This window comes from Dipodomys spectabilis, unplaced genomic scaffold (genome assembly GCF_019054845.1).
Source record: "Dipodomys spectabilis isolate Male_0828 unplaced genomic scaffold, ASM1905484v1 ptg000176l, whole genome shotgun sequence".
Taxonomy (NCBI): Eukaryota; Metazoa; Chordata; class Mammalia; order Rodentia; family Heteromyidae; genus Dipodomys; species Dipodomys spectabilis.
The window spans coordinates 163988-179374 of NW_024870853.1; the positions used below are offsets into that span (position 1 = coordinate 163988).

General features: G+C 38.9%; 1 pseudogene; it reads left to right on the forward strand.

Annotated features, from left to right (window-relative positions):
• The first annotated feature begins 267 nt into the window (after window positions 1-267).
• On the forward strand, window positions 268-1828 carry LOC122120595 (annotated as a pseudogene).
• The last annotated feature ends 13559 nt before the right edge of the window (window positions 1829-15387 follow it).

A 15387-nucleotide genomic window follows, 5' to 3' on the forward strand; every position in this document is an offset into this window, starting at 1 on the left:
GAGACTCATGTCTATTTATGACATATCTCAGCAGCACTGTGTGCTGCCTGAAAATCCTTACACCCTTCCTGTTTCTCCATTCCCTTGTGGCCTTCCATCCAGAAGTGTGATCCTTGGACCCAACTTCTTCGCAAATACCCTGAGAGGGAAGAATGGACTGGCTCCTGGAAATATATACTGAGAGCACATAGAGCTTCCCCACACCTTCAGATTTGTGCTCCTTGTGGCCAAGAAGCTTGCTGCAGTAGCCTTCCTTCCCCGCCCACTATGGACACCATCAGTATCAGTGCAGGTATCTGGTTGTCCAGACAGGAGACACAAACTCTTCTCTCCATCCTAGGTGAGGCAGAGTATATTCAACGCTTCCAGACTGTCCATCATAATGCAGATGTCTATCAGGCTGTGTCTAAGCAAATGCAGCAGGAAGGCTTCCGCCACACTGAATGCCAATGCCACTCCAAGTTTAAAGTTCTGAAGACATTATACTTAAAGGCCTTTGATCCACCATACTGTCCATTTTATAATATGTTGGATCAGCTTCTTTGAAATCAGGTAGTGACTGAGCCAGACACTGTGATCAAAACTTGGTGGCCTCAGACACCCCAAGGCAAGAGGGGACCTCCATTATGAAAACAGAAAGGACTCAGGCAACTAATCATCAGCCTTTCTGGAAGAAAACACTTAAGGAATCAGATGAGGATTGCCAGCTGAGAATCAGTGGCCAGATTCAAGAAACTTTGAGGACTCCTGGGATGAATCCTCAGGTGCAGGTAACTCCCAAACATGTGAAGGATTGGGGTCTCAGAAGCACTTGGTTCTAAGAGCAGTGGATGGTTGGGACATGATTTCTCCAGTACAGGCCCTTATTTTTTTCTAACTTAATAGACAAAGGACTCCAGAGTTAAAAAAGTTATCACCCTAAGTATATCTGGTATTAGAACTTGAAACCTGGAAGACATAGTCTTAGAGCCAAATGACTTTTAGCCTTATATGTAATGGGTAGTCAGGAATTGATAGGAAAAGAGTGGGCTAGATAGCTCTATTGAATGGATAAGTCTAGCAAGGCAAGGGGTTGTTATAGGCTCAAATGACCAGATTGAAGAATGATTATTCCAATCCCTTGTGGAAAGAGGCCTTCCTCAGAACTATACTCATTTACACTGTGTCTCAGCTCTGCTGCTGGCTCCAAGCATTCCCTTAGCAGAGAAACAACATTGTTGTTTTGTTTTTCAAAGGGACCCCAACTACAGCTGCTCCCACAACCTTATCAGAGGTGAAGCTGCTCCCTGTCAGAGCAGTCCCATGATCAAACTGGTTATGTCAGATAAACCCAGTCCCAGCACTAGAACCAGTTGAAACCCTCCTGGGGCAGCCTGCACTTTACAGCCTCCAGTTTCCTCCTCCACTGTTGGGTTGGTCTCTGGTACAGATAGACCTTTGACCAATGAGCCACTTCCAAGGTGGGCAAAGCAAAGAAGATAGTAAAAAGTGGCCAGGACTATTTCAGCTGAGTTAGCAGAAAACAGGAGATTGGCACAAGAACTTTCATAATGAGAGGAACAAAACCTGGATAGCTTCATTGCAATTGGTGAAGAGGCTAGTGCCCAGCAAGATGCTGCCAGTGAGCTGCACAGGGATTCTGTCATCACAGTCAGATGCTTGGCAATAGAAGTGGAAAAAGCACTGGTGCTTTTTGTCTATTACTCAAAAATTCTTCAAAGGTTGATTTCAAATACCAAAAGCTAGGAACTGAGTGTGAAAGAATATACTTGGTAAACTGAGAGAAGTCTCCTCACACCTGCCTTCTGGTGCATCAGTACCTTTGTTGTCCTCAGAAAAATGTAATGAATCAGTGATATGCAGAGAAATAGGAGTATAATACTTGTGAGTTCTTTTTTGTCAAGATTCTTCACTAAGTTAAAGACAATTTAGAAATATGAAAGGTACTTAGCAGAAACCTCATGGAATCAAGTCCAAGAAAGCTAGTTCATCCTGGCTTTCTCTGTTTGAAGGCAATTTCCTTTATTTATTTATAATAGCTTCCTCATCTGTGAAATGACAAATAGCTAATAACTCCTGTCCTGCCCACCTCACAGGGTCTTTGTGAGGATTAGGTGGCTAGTAGATAAGAAAGGGCTTAAAAGCTTAAAAGTATTGTACAAATGTTATTAATGTGTGTGCTCTTGGCTAGGGTGAGCACATTACAATATACAAAAATATGGTTGTATATCGTGACCTGATTTCTTAAATCCACTATTTTAATTCGACTGCTTCATAGAGTTGGAAGTCTTAGATTTTAAAATCCCTTTATGGCTCATTAGACTAATGTAGGCATGATATGTATTTTTCTCTTTGTTTCATTTTTTTTTTTTTTGGGTCCGGTCGTGGGGTCTGAACTCTGGGCCTGGGCACTGTCCCTCAGCTCTTCAGCTCAAGGCTAGTGCTCTACCACTTGAGCCACAGCGCCACTTCCGGCTTTTTTCTTTTTGCTTATGTGGTGCTAAGGGATAGAACCCAGGGCCTTGAGCATGCAAGGCAAGCGTTCTACCACTGAGCCACCTTCCCAGCCCATCTCTTTGTTTCATTTTTTATTGCTATGTCTCTGACATAGTTACTAGTCAGCATACTTGGTAATAGTCCAACCTGTCAAACCTTTATTTTTACTACTTATTCTCCTATCATCTTAAGGATATAATTAAGAACTAGTGGGAATCAAAGTAGTGTGTTAATGCTTCTTATTGGTAATCTGTGATGTGGTGGATATTGGTTGTTTTATAAAACAGTAAGTGTAAGTAAATTCTTTATATTTCATATTATGTGGATGGATCCCTTTCTATGCATGTTACATCTTTAAATTTTAATTGCCCTTTGAAACTTATAGAAACGATTTGGAGTATATCAGTTTCAGATCTGTTTTTAGTAATTTCATTTTTCTCTATTAGCTGTTGTTGGAAAATTTTGTATTTCTTTTTGTCTACTGTATTATAGAGGCCCTAGAAAGCTTACTGTCTAGGGAACTTACCAAAGTCACTTTTTATCACGTGACATAGGTAAAAGTTGATCTGGACAATGGCAGATGGCAAAACAGACCAGTTTGGTTTTCCCTTTAGCTTTGAGAGCACTGGAGATGGTATGGATAGAGACCCCTTTTAAGCATAAGCCCTCACCTAACACATATCAACTTTAGTGAGTTTTCCATAACTCACATAAAAGATTTTAGTTGTTCACATAATACTTCCAAGGAACACACATAGTCTGGGATTTAAAAGACTTAACTGTAGTCAAGATGAGAAAGAAATGAGAGGGTGTGTTGGAAGAGGTTGTGTTTTATACATAACCTGGTGCTTACCTAACTGCTGACAATGCAAATAGGTGAAGAAATGAACAAGACAACTAGGACCCATCTGGTGCCATGTGTAAGGGGCAAGTGAGCCAGCTGCCCCAAGGAAATGGTGGGTATGTGAAGTAGCCAGTGTGGTAGAATACACTGGCATACATATAGTTAGAACTCCTGCACCCCAGTCCTGTTGCAGTGGCTTCCTTAAGCAAAATCACTTGTCCCTATCATGCCTCAAGTTCTTTATCTCTAAAATCAAGAGATTTGTACTAGGTTGGTTTTTCCCTAGAATGATTGAGTTCCAAAAAACTTAAATAGTATAAGGCAAAATACAGGTTCAAGAAGTGGCTCAAGCTGTAGGGTACAAGCCTGACATGCCTGCCTACCATGGGAAAAAACCCTGAGTTTATATCCCAGTACTACCAAAAAAAATGAATGTGAAGTTACTGTTTTCAGTTATAGTGACATATTAATGCATGTTTGAAATACTGCTAAAAATTGTATTGTATTGTATTGTATTTTAAATTCTTTATTGTGATTAAGTGATTACATAATTTCCCAAATTTCACAGTATTGTGGAATAGTGATGCTTAGTTAAAGTTACAAACACATTCTAACTTTCATGGGGCAAATTGTCTATTGTGGCCTATAACATTTATGAGTTCTATGAGCTTTGCAATGCACTTATTTCTTCCACATTGGGTGATATGTACATTTCTTTTGTTTTGCATAGCATCAACAGTTCCCTCTTTCCCACTTGTTCCCTCCTTCCCTTCACTGCCATTGAGTTGCTTAGTTCATTTTAATCAATGTCCAGGGCAGCTGATGGGTCCCACTGTTGTATGTTTTCCCCTGATTCCCTCTAGTTCTATGTCATCCTGCTGGTTTCCCTCCAGTGTGCACATATATACCATATATGTGATCAGCAGCATGAGGTTATTTAGTAGTGATTTGACCAGATGAGTGGAAGTCCTTTGTTTCTTAAGTCTTGTTAATTTTGTCATATCACCTTACATTTTGGATTTAACATCCACTTATCAGGGAGACCATGTGCCATTTGTCCCTCAACAAGACTTCTTCTAGCTCCATCCATTTCCCTGCAAATGCCATTATGTTGTCCTTTCTAATGGCTGCATAATATTCCATTGTGTATAGATACCACAATTTTTGGATCCATTCATCTGTGGTGGGACATCTGGGTTGTTTCCATATACTGGCTATTGTGAACAGTGCTGCAATAAACATGGAAGTGCATGTGTCCTTGTATACTGGTTCCTGTTGTTCAGGATAGATACCTAGAAGTGTAAGACTGGGTCATAAGGGAGGTCAATATTTAGCTTTCTGAGGACCCTCCAGACTGCTTTCCAGTGGTTGTATAAGTGTACATTCCCACCAGCAGTGTAATAGGGTTCCTCTTTCTCTGCAGCCACTCCAGCTTTTATCATTGGCTGACTTTAGGATATGGGCCATTCTGACTGGGATAAGGGGGTATCTCAGGGTTGTCTTTATGTACATTTCCTTCACAAACAGAGATGGTGAACATTTCCTCATGTGTTTCTTTGACATTTTTATCTCTTCTTCTGAGAACTCTCTCTTTACTTCCCTTGCCCATTTATTAATTGATTTGTTAAGTTTGGGAGGGATTAGTTTCTTGAGTTCCCTGTATATACTGGATATTAACGCCTTGTCTGATATATTACTGGTAAATATTTTTCCCAGTTAGTTGGTTGTCTTCCTAGCTTGGTTGTTATAGCTTTAGCTGTGCAGAAACTTTATTTTAAGGTAGTCCCATTTGTCGAGCCTCTCTCCAATTTTTTGTGACCCTGGAACTCTGTTCAGGAAGTTCCTGACTGTGCCTATAAGTTTAAGTGTTTCTTCTACTCTGCCCTGCAGTAGTTTCAGAGATTCAGGTTTGATGGTAAGGTCTTTAATCCATTTTGAGTTGATGTTGGTGTAGAGTGATAGGCTGGGGTCCACTTTTAGTTTTCTGCAAGTGGCCTCCCACTTTTCCCAGCACCAGTAGTTGGAAAGGCTGTGTTTCTTCCACTATATGTCTTTGGCTTCTTTGTCAAATATCAGCTGACTGTAGGCATGTGGTTTTATTTCTGGATCTTCTATTCTATTCCATTCATCTTCAGGTCTGTTTCTGTGTCAGTATCATGCAGTCTTTGTTATTATGGCTCCATAGTAGAGTTTGAAGTACGGCATTGAGATCCTTCCCAAGTCCCAAGTTTTCTTTTTTGCCTAGAAATGTTTTGGCTATTCTAGGTCTTTTGTTTTTCCATATGAATTTTTGGACTGCTTTCTGTATTTCAGAAATGTACGTCATTGGGATTTTTATAGGAATTGCATTGAATTTGTATATTAATTTTGGCAATATGGCCATTTTCCCTATATTAAGTCTGCCTATCCAAGAGCATGGAAGGTCTTTCCATTTCCTGGTGTCTTCTGTAATTTCTTTAAGTTTTTATAGTTTTTGTTAAATAGTTCTTTTACATCTTTGGTTAGTTTAATTCCTAAATATTTTATTTTGTGGGGGGTATTATGAATGGGGGTGCTACCTTTATTTCCCTCTATGCTTGTACATTGTCAGTGTACAGGAAGGCGGCTGATTTTTGTGGGTTGATTTTGTATCCTGCTATTTGCCAAAGTGATTTATAATTTCTAAGAGTTTGGGGATAAAGGTATAGCATCATGTCATCTGCAAAAAGGGATAGTTTAACTACTTCTTCCCCTATGCAGATCACTTTAATGTGTTTTTCTTGATTATTGCCCTAGCTAAGGGATTCAGGACTATATTGAAGAGGAGTGGAGACAGTGGGCATCCTTGCCTTATTCCTAATTTTAGGAGAATTGGTTGTAGTTTTTCCCCATTAAGTATAATATTGGCTATTGGTCTGTCTTTTTTGGTGAAAATATTGTACAGAGGGGTTACAATTACATGGGCAAGATAATGAGTACATTTCTTATCAAGCATTGTAGCCTCCTCCTTTGTTTCCCCTTCCCATCCCTTCCCGTCCTCCTCCTCCCTCCCCCAATCATCCTCCCCCCTCCTCCCATCAAAGTTGTAAAGTTCGTTTTTGACATAACAACTTGTACATCCCATTGTTGCAATGGGTCCACCTGTATCCTTATGTAAACGATTTGTTTTTTCCCTTCCCCTCCACAAATTATACTAACATCAAATACAGGGAAAACAGGGGTTATACTGTGGGGGAGGAACATACAAAGCAACAAAGAGATAATCTTATAAATGCGTTAGGAATAATCGCATGAAAGAAAAAAAAACATTTGAATACTTACCTTGGGGTTCATTCCCCTAATATCAACTTATCTGACCTTTTATACTTGACTCAGATATACACTAGTTATTGCAAATAAGGGAAACCATGAGACCTATGATTCTTTGGGCCTGGCTTACTTCACTTAATATAATATTTTCCAAGTCTTTCCATTTCCTAACAAATGGGGCAATGTCATTCTTTCTGATGGAGGCACAGAATTCCATTGTGTGTGTGTATATATATATATATATATATATATATATATATATATATATATATATATACCACATTTTCTTGATCCATTCATCTACTGTGGGGCATCCGGGTTGGTTTCATATCTTTGCTATGGTAAATAATGCTGCAATAAACATAGCACTGCTGGTAGCTTTAGTGTGGTCTTGTTTGTGATCATTTGGGTAAATGCTCAAAAGTGGGATTGCCGGGTCATGGGGGAGCTCTATGTGGAGTCTTTTTTTTTTTTTTATTGTGAAAATACTGTACAGAGGGGTTACAATTACATGGGCAAGATAATGAGTACATTTCTTATCAAGCATTGTAGCCTCCTCCTTTGTTTCCCCTTCCCATCCCTTCCCATCCTCCCCCTGCCCCCCACCCAATCCTCCCCGCACCCCCCCTTGGAAAAAATTATATGTGGAGTCTTTTGAGGAACCTCCATACTGCTTTCCAAAGTGGTTGAACAAGTTTACACTCCCACCAACAATGCAGTAAAGTTCCCTCTGTCCACATCCCCTCCAGCATCTGTTGTTATTAGAATTCTTGATTATAGCCATTCTAACTGGGGTTAGGTGGTATCTCAATGTTGTTTTGATTTGCATTTCTTTTATGGCTAGAGAGGTTGAGCATTTCTTCATGTGTCTATTGGCCATCCTTCTTTCCTCTTCAGAGAAGTTTCTCTTTAAATCTTTAGCCCATTTATTTATTGGAAGTTGTTTGTTTGAAGATTTGTTTTGGGGGGATTTAATTTTTTAAGTTCCAGGTATATTTTATTTTTTTTCATTTTCAGATTAATTTATTTGCATATTAATTATTGCAATTTAAATGCTCATTTTCCAGGTATATTTTAAATATGAGACCCTTGTCCATTGTATGGCTAGTAAAGATCTTCTCCCAATCCGTGGGCTTTCTATTGATCTTGCAAGCTATGTCCTTTGCCATGCAGAAGCTCTGCAATTTCATTCAATCCCATTTGTCCAATCTTTCTTTGATTTCTTGTGTTTCTGGGTCTCTATTAAGAAAATTTCGGCCTGTGCCAAGGAGACCTACGGTTTTTCTTATTCCATCCTGTAATGTTTTCAGAGTGTCTGCTTTGACCCTGAGGCCTTTGATCCATTTGGAGTTGATTCTGGTTCAAGGTGATATATAAGGAACTAGCTTTAGTTTTCTATAGGTGATTAACCAATTTTGCCAGCACCATTTACTGAAGAGGCTGTCATTCTTCCATTCTATTTTTTTTAAATCCCCCTTATCGAAGATTAGATGGCTATAGGTCTTTAGGTTCATTTCTGGATTTTCAAATCTATTCCATTGGTCCTGATGTCTGTTCTTGTGCCAGTACCAAGCTGTTTTGATTACTATGGCTTTGTAGTAGAGTTTGAATTTTGGAATTGATATTCCTGAAATTTTGTTTTGGTCAATAGGTGTCTGTCTTTGCTTGGTTGCTGTTTCTGGGCTGGTGGAGAGTGTCTGTACCTGGTCTCGGTTCTGTTGGGGGATGACCTCCAGCTCCTGGTCTGACCCACGTAGAGCTCTGGGCTCTCTGTTGTAAATCACTGGCAGTTCCTGCCTTTAAAAGGACTGAGTGGCCTAGACTGCTCCTGCTTACTCCTATAGTTGCTCTTGGTGAGATCGGATGTGCTGGATATAGTCTCCCAGTTGCTGGAGTCTGCTATAGGCACCTAATGTGGTTTTTGTTTTTGTTTTTGTTTTTTTGCCAGTTGTGGGCCTGAACTCTGGGCCTGGGCACTGTCCCTCAGCTCTTCAGCTCAAGGCTGGTGCCCTACCGTTTGAGCCACAGCGCCACTTCTGGCCCTTTCTACTTATGTGGTCCTAAGGAATCAGATCCAGAGCCTCATGCACACAAGGCAAGCAGTTTACCAGTGAGCCTCCTTACCAACCTGAACTCCTGTCTATTAGCAGGTGCTGGCAGCCTGAGTTGTCCAATTCTCAGCTTGAGATATATGGGTTGGGTTCTGGTGGGATTTGGGCTTCTGGTTCTCTTGCCCTGGACACCCAGGTCTTTTGCTTTCATGGGTGTGATTCCCAAGGGATGTAGTTCCCTGTCCCTCCCCCCGCTCTGCTGAGGCATATGCTCAGTTTCTGACTTCAATTGGGAGGAGTTGGTTGTATTGCTCAGGCACTGGATCCCCAGGCCTGGTCTTGGCTCCCAGTCCCCAGCCTGGGGCATGCCAGTTGGACCTGTGCTGCTGTGTATCCCACCTGGGTTACACAGACTGTAATATACAGTTCTAGTTTCTTCCACTGTAGGCTGTTGTGACCCAGTGGTGCTGTTCCTGGCTTGGGTGTTTAAGCTCCTTTCCTGGCTTGGGTGTTTAAGCTCCTTTCCATGGGTGCTCTTGATCTAGCCTGGCCAGCTGGATGTGCTCCACGGGCTGGTGGAGCTCTCAAATAGTTCCCAGTTTTAGTGGGTCCTGTAGTCCAGGTGTTGGGGTAGGGGTCTGGGTCACGATCTGGGGGTTCCCACCAAAGTTGTAAAGTTAGTTTTCGACATGACAACTTGTACTTCTCATTGTTGCAACGGGTCCACCTGTATCCTTATTTAAACGACTTGTTTTTCCCCTTCCCCTCCACTAATTATACCGACATCAAATACAGTGAAAGCAGGGGTTATACTGTGGGGGAGGGACATACAAAGCAACAAAGAAATGATCTTATAAATGCGTTAGAAACAAATGTATGAAAGAAAAAACATTTGAATACATATCTTAGAGTTCATTTTCCTAACATCACCATATCTGACCTTTTCTGCACTATATTTGATTTTTGTACCCTGCATCTTTTATATACATTTACCTAATTTGGGGAGTAACAAAATGTTGAAACAAGGACCCCTAGAAACAATGATACTCACAAGACACTATGTTGGAAATTAACTTTACAACTTCTGGAGGAAAGGAGGGGGTGGGGGAAAATGGGGAGGGAAGAGATAGTAGGAGAAAAACAAAGGGGAGGGTAACAATATTTGACAAGAAATGTACTCATTACCTTACTCATATACCATAACAACATCTTTAAATCTAAAGGGCATATTAAACATAATGTAGATATGAAACTAAAGTAAAAGATCCTGAAGAAGTAAACAAAACACAAAAGCTTTGCACAACTGTCGAGGGGAACAGTAGGGTGAGCCCACATTCAAGAAAGCAAGCTGGGAATCCTGCCTAAACTCCAAGCCCAATCATTACATGGCCTGGACATACTCAAGACAAGCCTTTCACCATTCCATAACTCAGGTTGCTCATCTGAAGTGAAACTGTTATCCTCCCTACCTCACAGGGGTAGTGTTAGGATCCAGTGGACAGTTGAATGAATGTAAAATGCTGTTAAACTCATAGACAGAGTGTTATAACAAAAGTGGGGATGGTACTTCAGTGCTGTTATCACCAAGCTAGGTAGCCTGATGGCTAAGAGATAGTGAAGGAGGAAGAGGAAATGGCCTCCCTGGTAAAGTTTGTGTCTACTGGTAGTGTTGACACAACATCCTAATGACTATGATGTGAACAAAGTGCTTACTGTGTATATCAGACTCCCATTTGCTTTGTTTTTCTGTTACATACTTTATTCCTAGTGTGGACAAATAAAGTTTTTACTTGTATGTAGTTGGTCAAATCTGCTATTTTCTGGTAATCATTATGATCTTTTGTTACCTCTATTCTCTGCTTTCTAAATACCTGCTTTTCAGTCTGTACTGTCCTACCTGTGTTATGCATGAAAGAAATTGTCTTTATGTGGAATTTGGGAAATTCTTTTCATTTCTAAAGTTAATAGACATTCCATAAAATATTCTTCCCTAAAAATTACCCTGAGCAGTAAATAACCTACACATAACAGGGTTAAGTGATTAGAAAACAACATGTAAACGTCTTAGTGAAATTCTAATACTGATCTAGAACCCACTATGGACATAATTATTTTATCCCTACTTGTCTAGTGTGCAGTCCAGGTAGTGGGTTATTAAAAGGGAAGAGTAGGAGAGTTAGTAGAAAAATACTAAACTTTATATAAAAGATCTGGTTGCAGGACAGTTAAACCATTAATGAATTTTGTCACTTTGGGCAAGCAGCTTACATTCGCACCAACAGTTTAGTAGCATTCCCTTTTGGCCACATCCCCACCAGCATCCATTATTTTTTTCTTGATAATGGCCATTCTAACTGGAGTGAGGTGGAATCTCAATGTGGTTTTAATTTGCATTTCTCTTATAGCCAGTAATGTTGAACACTTCTTCGTATGTCTCTTGGCCATCTTATTTCCTCTCCAGAGAAGTCTCTTTAATTCTATAGCCCATTTATTAATGGGGTGTTGTTTCTTTGGGGATTTGTTGTTGGGTGGGTTAAATTTTTGAGCTCTAGCTATATTTTTGATGAGACCCTTGTCTTTTGTATAGCTAGTGAAGATCTCCTTCAAGTCTGTGGGCTGTCTATTTATCTCACTAGCTATGTCCTTTGCCATGCAGAAGCTCTGCAACTTAATGTGATCCCATTTATCCAGCCTTTCTTTGATTTATTGTGTTTCTGAATTTTTATTTAGGAAATTTCGACTTGTGTCAAGGAGCCCTTGTGTAGCCTCTATCCCTTCCTGTAATATTTTCAGGGTCTCTGCTTTTACCTCAAGGTCTTTGATCCATTGGAGTTAATTTTGGTTCAGAGTGATATATAAGGATCTAACTTCAACTTTCTACATGTGTATAGCCAATTCTGCCAGTACCATTTGCTGAAGAGACTGTCTTTCTTCCATCTGATAATTTTGGCTCCCTTTTTGAAGATTAGGTGGCCATAGGTCTGGGGGATCACATCTGGGTTTTCAATTCTATTGCATTGGTTCTCAGGCCTGTTCCTGTGCCCGAACCAAACTGTTTTTATAACTACAGCTTATAATAGAGTTTGAAGTTTGATATTGATATTCCTCCATGTGCTGGTTATTTTTAAGATAGGGTCTCATTTTTCTTCCCCTGGGCCAACCTGGACCATAATCCTATGCAATGACAGGTGTGTGCCATCATACCCAGATTAACTGTTTTTACCCAGATTATAGGCATGCCTGCCTCCTTCCTCTTCCTCTTAATTGAATCTTCACTCTCCCAAGGTATCTTGAAGAATCTATATCAGCTGCTAATTCAATAGCCTCCCATGAAGCACCATTTCTTATACAGCATTGGCTGCAGGTAAGTACTTTGTACTCTGTGTGGCCAGTGACTAGCAGAAAGTTCTGTTGTACTGCACCACTCTGCCTCTCTGAAGAAGGATTTTGTGCTATAGCCCAAAATTTTGAGATTTCAATTGAACTTATGAGAACATATTTTTATATTCCCAGAGTAGTACTGTTTGGCCAAATACTCAGAATGTCCTTACTAATATTAGTTGTTAAGAAGGAAATAGAAGCCAGGCATTTGTGGCTGATAACTGTAATCCTAGCTACCCAGGAGGCTGAGATCTCAGGATCATGATTTGAAGCCAACCCAGGCAGGAAAGGCCATGAGAAGCTCTTACTTGCAATTAACCACCTAAAAACTGAAATTAGAGCTGTGGATCAAAGTGATAGAACACTATCCTTGAGCGAAAAGCTCAGAGATAATGTACAAGTCCAGAATTCAAGCCCCATGATCAAAAAATATGGAAACAATAATTTTTTAAGGAAACTCTGCAATTATCTCAGAGGTTTCAGCCCTAAAAGCATATTTTATTATCTGTTGATAATACAAATTTTAAAATCACTCATCACTTTTTGAGAACTTGGGAATGAAATTAGAGAATATATTCATAAATCTATCTTAAAATTATTTGCTAACATTCTGGTTTCTCAAGAAGTACAATAGTGTAACTATAACCCCTCTGCACAGCATCTTTACAATAAAACAAAATAAAATAAAAAAGAAGTACAATAGGACTAAACAGGTACAACACAGTCTCAGACTATAAAGAAAAGTAATTAGAAGTTAAGGTTACAATATTAAAAAATAGAAAAACATTCGAAATTATGACCCCATATGGGTCAATGGGCTTTTAGGAATGCCATATTCTGGGCATATGGTCTGAGATATATTTGAAAAGCTTATAAGTGGATCATGGGCAAGATATCTTTGCACTGAATTTGGTAGTATGCTGTATATAAGTGACTGCTTAACAATACTCCACAGTATTATAAACCTGTCTTTCTGAGAACCATTACCAGTTTCATCATTACTCTTCACAAGAGAACTTACTGAGCCTTTTCTCTGTGTGTGTGTTCCCATGTATGATATGCACATGTACAGAGCACAATTTTTTTTCAACTCCTTTGTTCTTTGCTTTCCAATAAGTGTATAGAAGCAATTCAAGAATTCTTAGATCAAAGTGGATTTACAGCACAGGATATCAACAGGGTATGCTTCTTTATTTTCATTATTCTAGTAGTCTCATATTTGGAATATTCAGTGTTCTAAATCCCATTGAGTCAGTAGTAAATGAATGAGTCATTGAGGAAGCTGAAGACACAGTCCCTTATGACAGTCTCAGCAACGAGATTTAATAAGATTGCATCGAGATCTTAAAGTAAAAACTACAAGACATCTGTTTCTCAGGACCTGCAGTATGCTATGATGAAGGCAAAAAGTCTGTGGCACATTTTCTTCATAGAGAGTTGACAATGTCTGTATTATTATAAAAGGTGGGAATTTATATAAACATTTATTTTTAAATGTTGGAATAGAACTGGGCACTGGTGGTTCACACCCATAATCCTAGATAAACAGGAGGCTGACATCTGAGGAAAGTGTTTTAAATCCAGCATAAGCAGGGAAGTCCATGTGATTCTTATCTCCAAGTAATGACCAGAAAAGTTGAAAGTGGAGCTATGGCTCAAGTTGCGGATTGCTAACCTTGCAAACAAAACTCAGGGACAGTGCCCAGACCTTGAGGTCAAACCCCCAAACTAGCACCAAAAATGAATGAATGAATAAATAAAAATGTTTACAAAGTATATTTTATTTAGTTTATGGTTAAGGATCATATATAGTATGATACTCATAGGCAAATATATATATATATATATATATATATATATATATATTAGTCCATTGTATTTATACAGTGCAATTTTCTCATCTTAAATTTCATTAAGTGTAACATAGAATGCTAAAATCCATTTGTATTTTGCCATTAAGTTTTCTGGAGATAATGTAACCTATTACATTTCATTTTATAGTTTGTCCTTTGTGGAGGGTCTTCTCGAATCCCAAAGCTTCAGCAGTTGATAAAAGTCCTTTTTCCAGCTGTGGAGATTCTCAGTTCTATCCCTCCGGATGAGGTTATCCTTATCCATGCAGCTCTAGACGCAGGGATTTTCATTGGGAAAGAAAACATCTCAGTGGGAGACTCTCCTGTGAGAGTGTTTGGCCAAAGACATCTTAGCAAAGGTATAGTTAGTCTTTCTGTAAAAGGAGTACAAAGAGTTGATGTAACTTTTCATATTAACCCTGATTTATTATACATTATGTATACAGGTAAAGATTTTAAATTTAGTTTTATAATTTTGGAGAACTTATTAATATTTTGTTATGCTAATTTCTTAGGGAAATGAAAGTTAAGTACAATTTTCATTGTCAACCTCTGTCATAGGTAGAGAGAGAGAGAGATGTGCTTCAATGTCTTTTTACATAAAGTGGAGTGGAATTATTATTTCTGTTTTCTCCCCTTTGGCTAATTTCTAAATTATCTACAATGATTACTTATTTTATTCTTAAGAGGAATAATAGGAGTTTGTCACAGGAGCTTTTAACGAGTGTAAAGGTAAATATCACAAACATACATTTTCATTTCCTGCTTACTAAGGGCATGAATGAATTAGAGGTCAACAGAGTCAGAATTACAGTATGGTTCCCATCAGGAACACTTTTGCCAGCTCAAAGACAGCACACCTTAGAAGACCCTGGTGCTTTGTCTTCAGTTTGCCTGGAGCTCCATGAGTCTGAGGGGGAGAACACTACAACAGAAGAAAGCAAGTTTGCACAAGTGAAGACAGAACTGCACTATGGCAGTCACTTGTAACTGTTTAGCCTTTTCTTCTGGATTCAGTTTAATTCAATTTAATATCTGAATATACAGGATACCTGACATTTTTATGAGTGGGATGGTCATATTTATTCATTTCTGAAACAGTGGGAAAATACTTGATTTTTAATTTGAAAGAGTTATGGGAAAGTAGAAACGAAGTACAGTTTGTATTTATACTGATTCTCTATGCTTTTGGCCCACCAATTAAATTACATTTTTTCCTTTACTAAATGTAAAGGAATACTAAATGTAAATTTAATAGGTAATTTATAAAAATGATCTCAAAATGCTATGAAGGTGAACACTGTATGCCTCTTATAATTGATAATGTGAAAGGTGAGTATTAATTTACTTTCATAGCAATATAAAATAAATGTAGGTTACAAAAGAGAATGTAGAGTATGGTTAGATTTCTTTTTGTTGTTTGGGTTTGGATTTTGGCTTTTTGAAATAGGTCTGCTTCAGCCTGCTAAATACT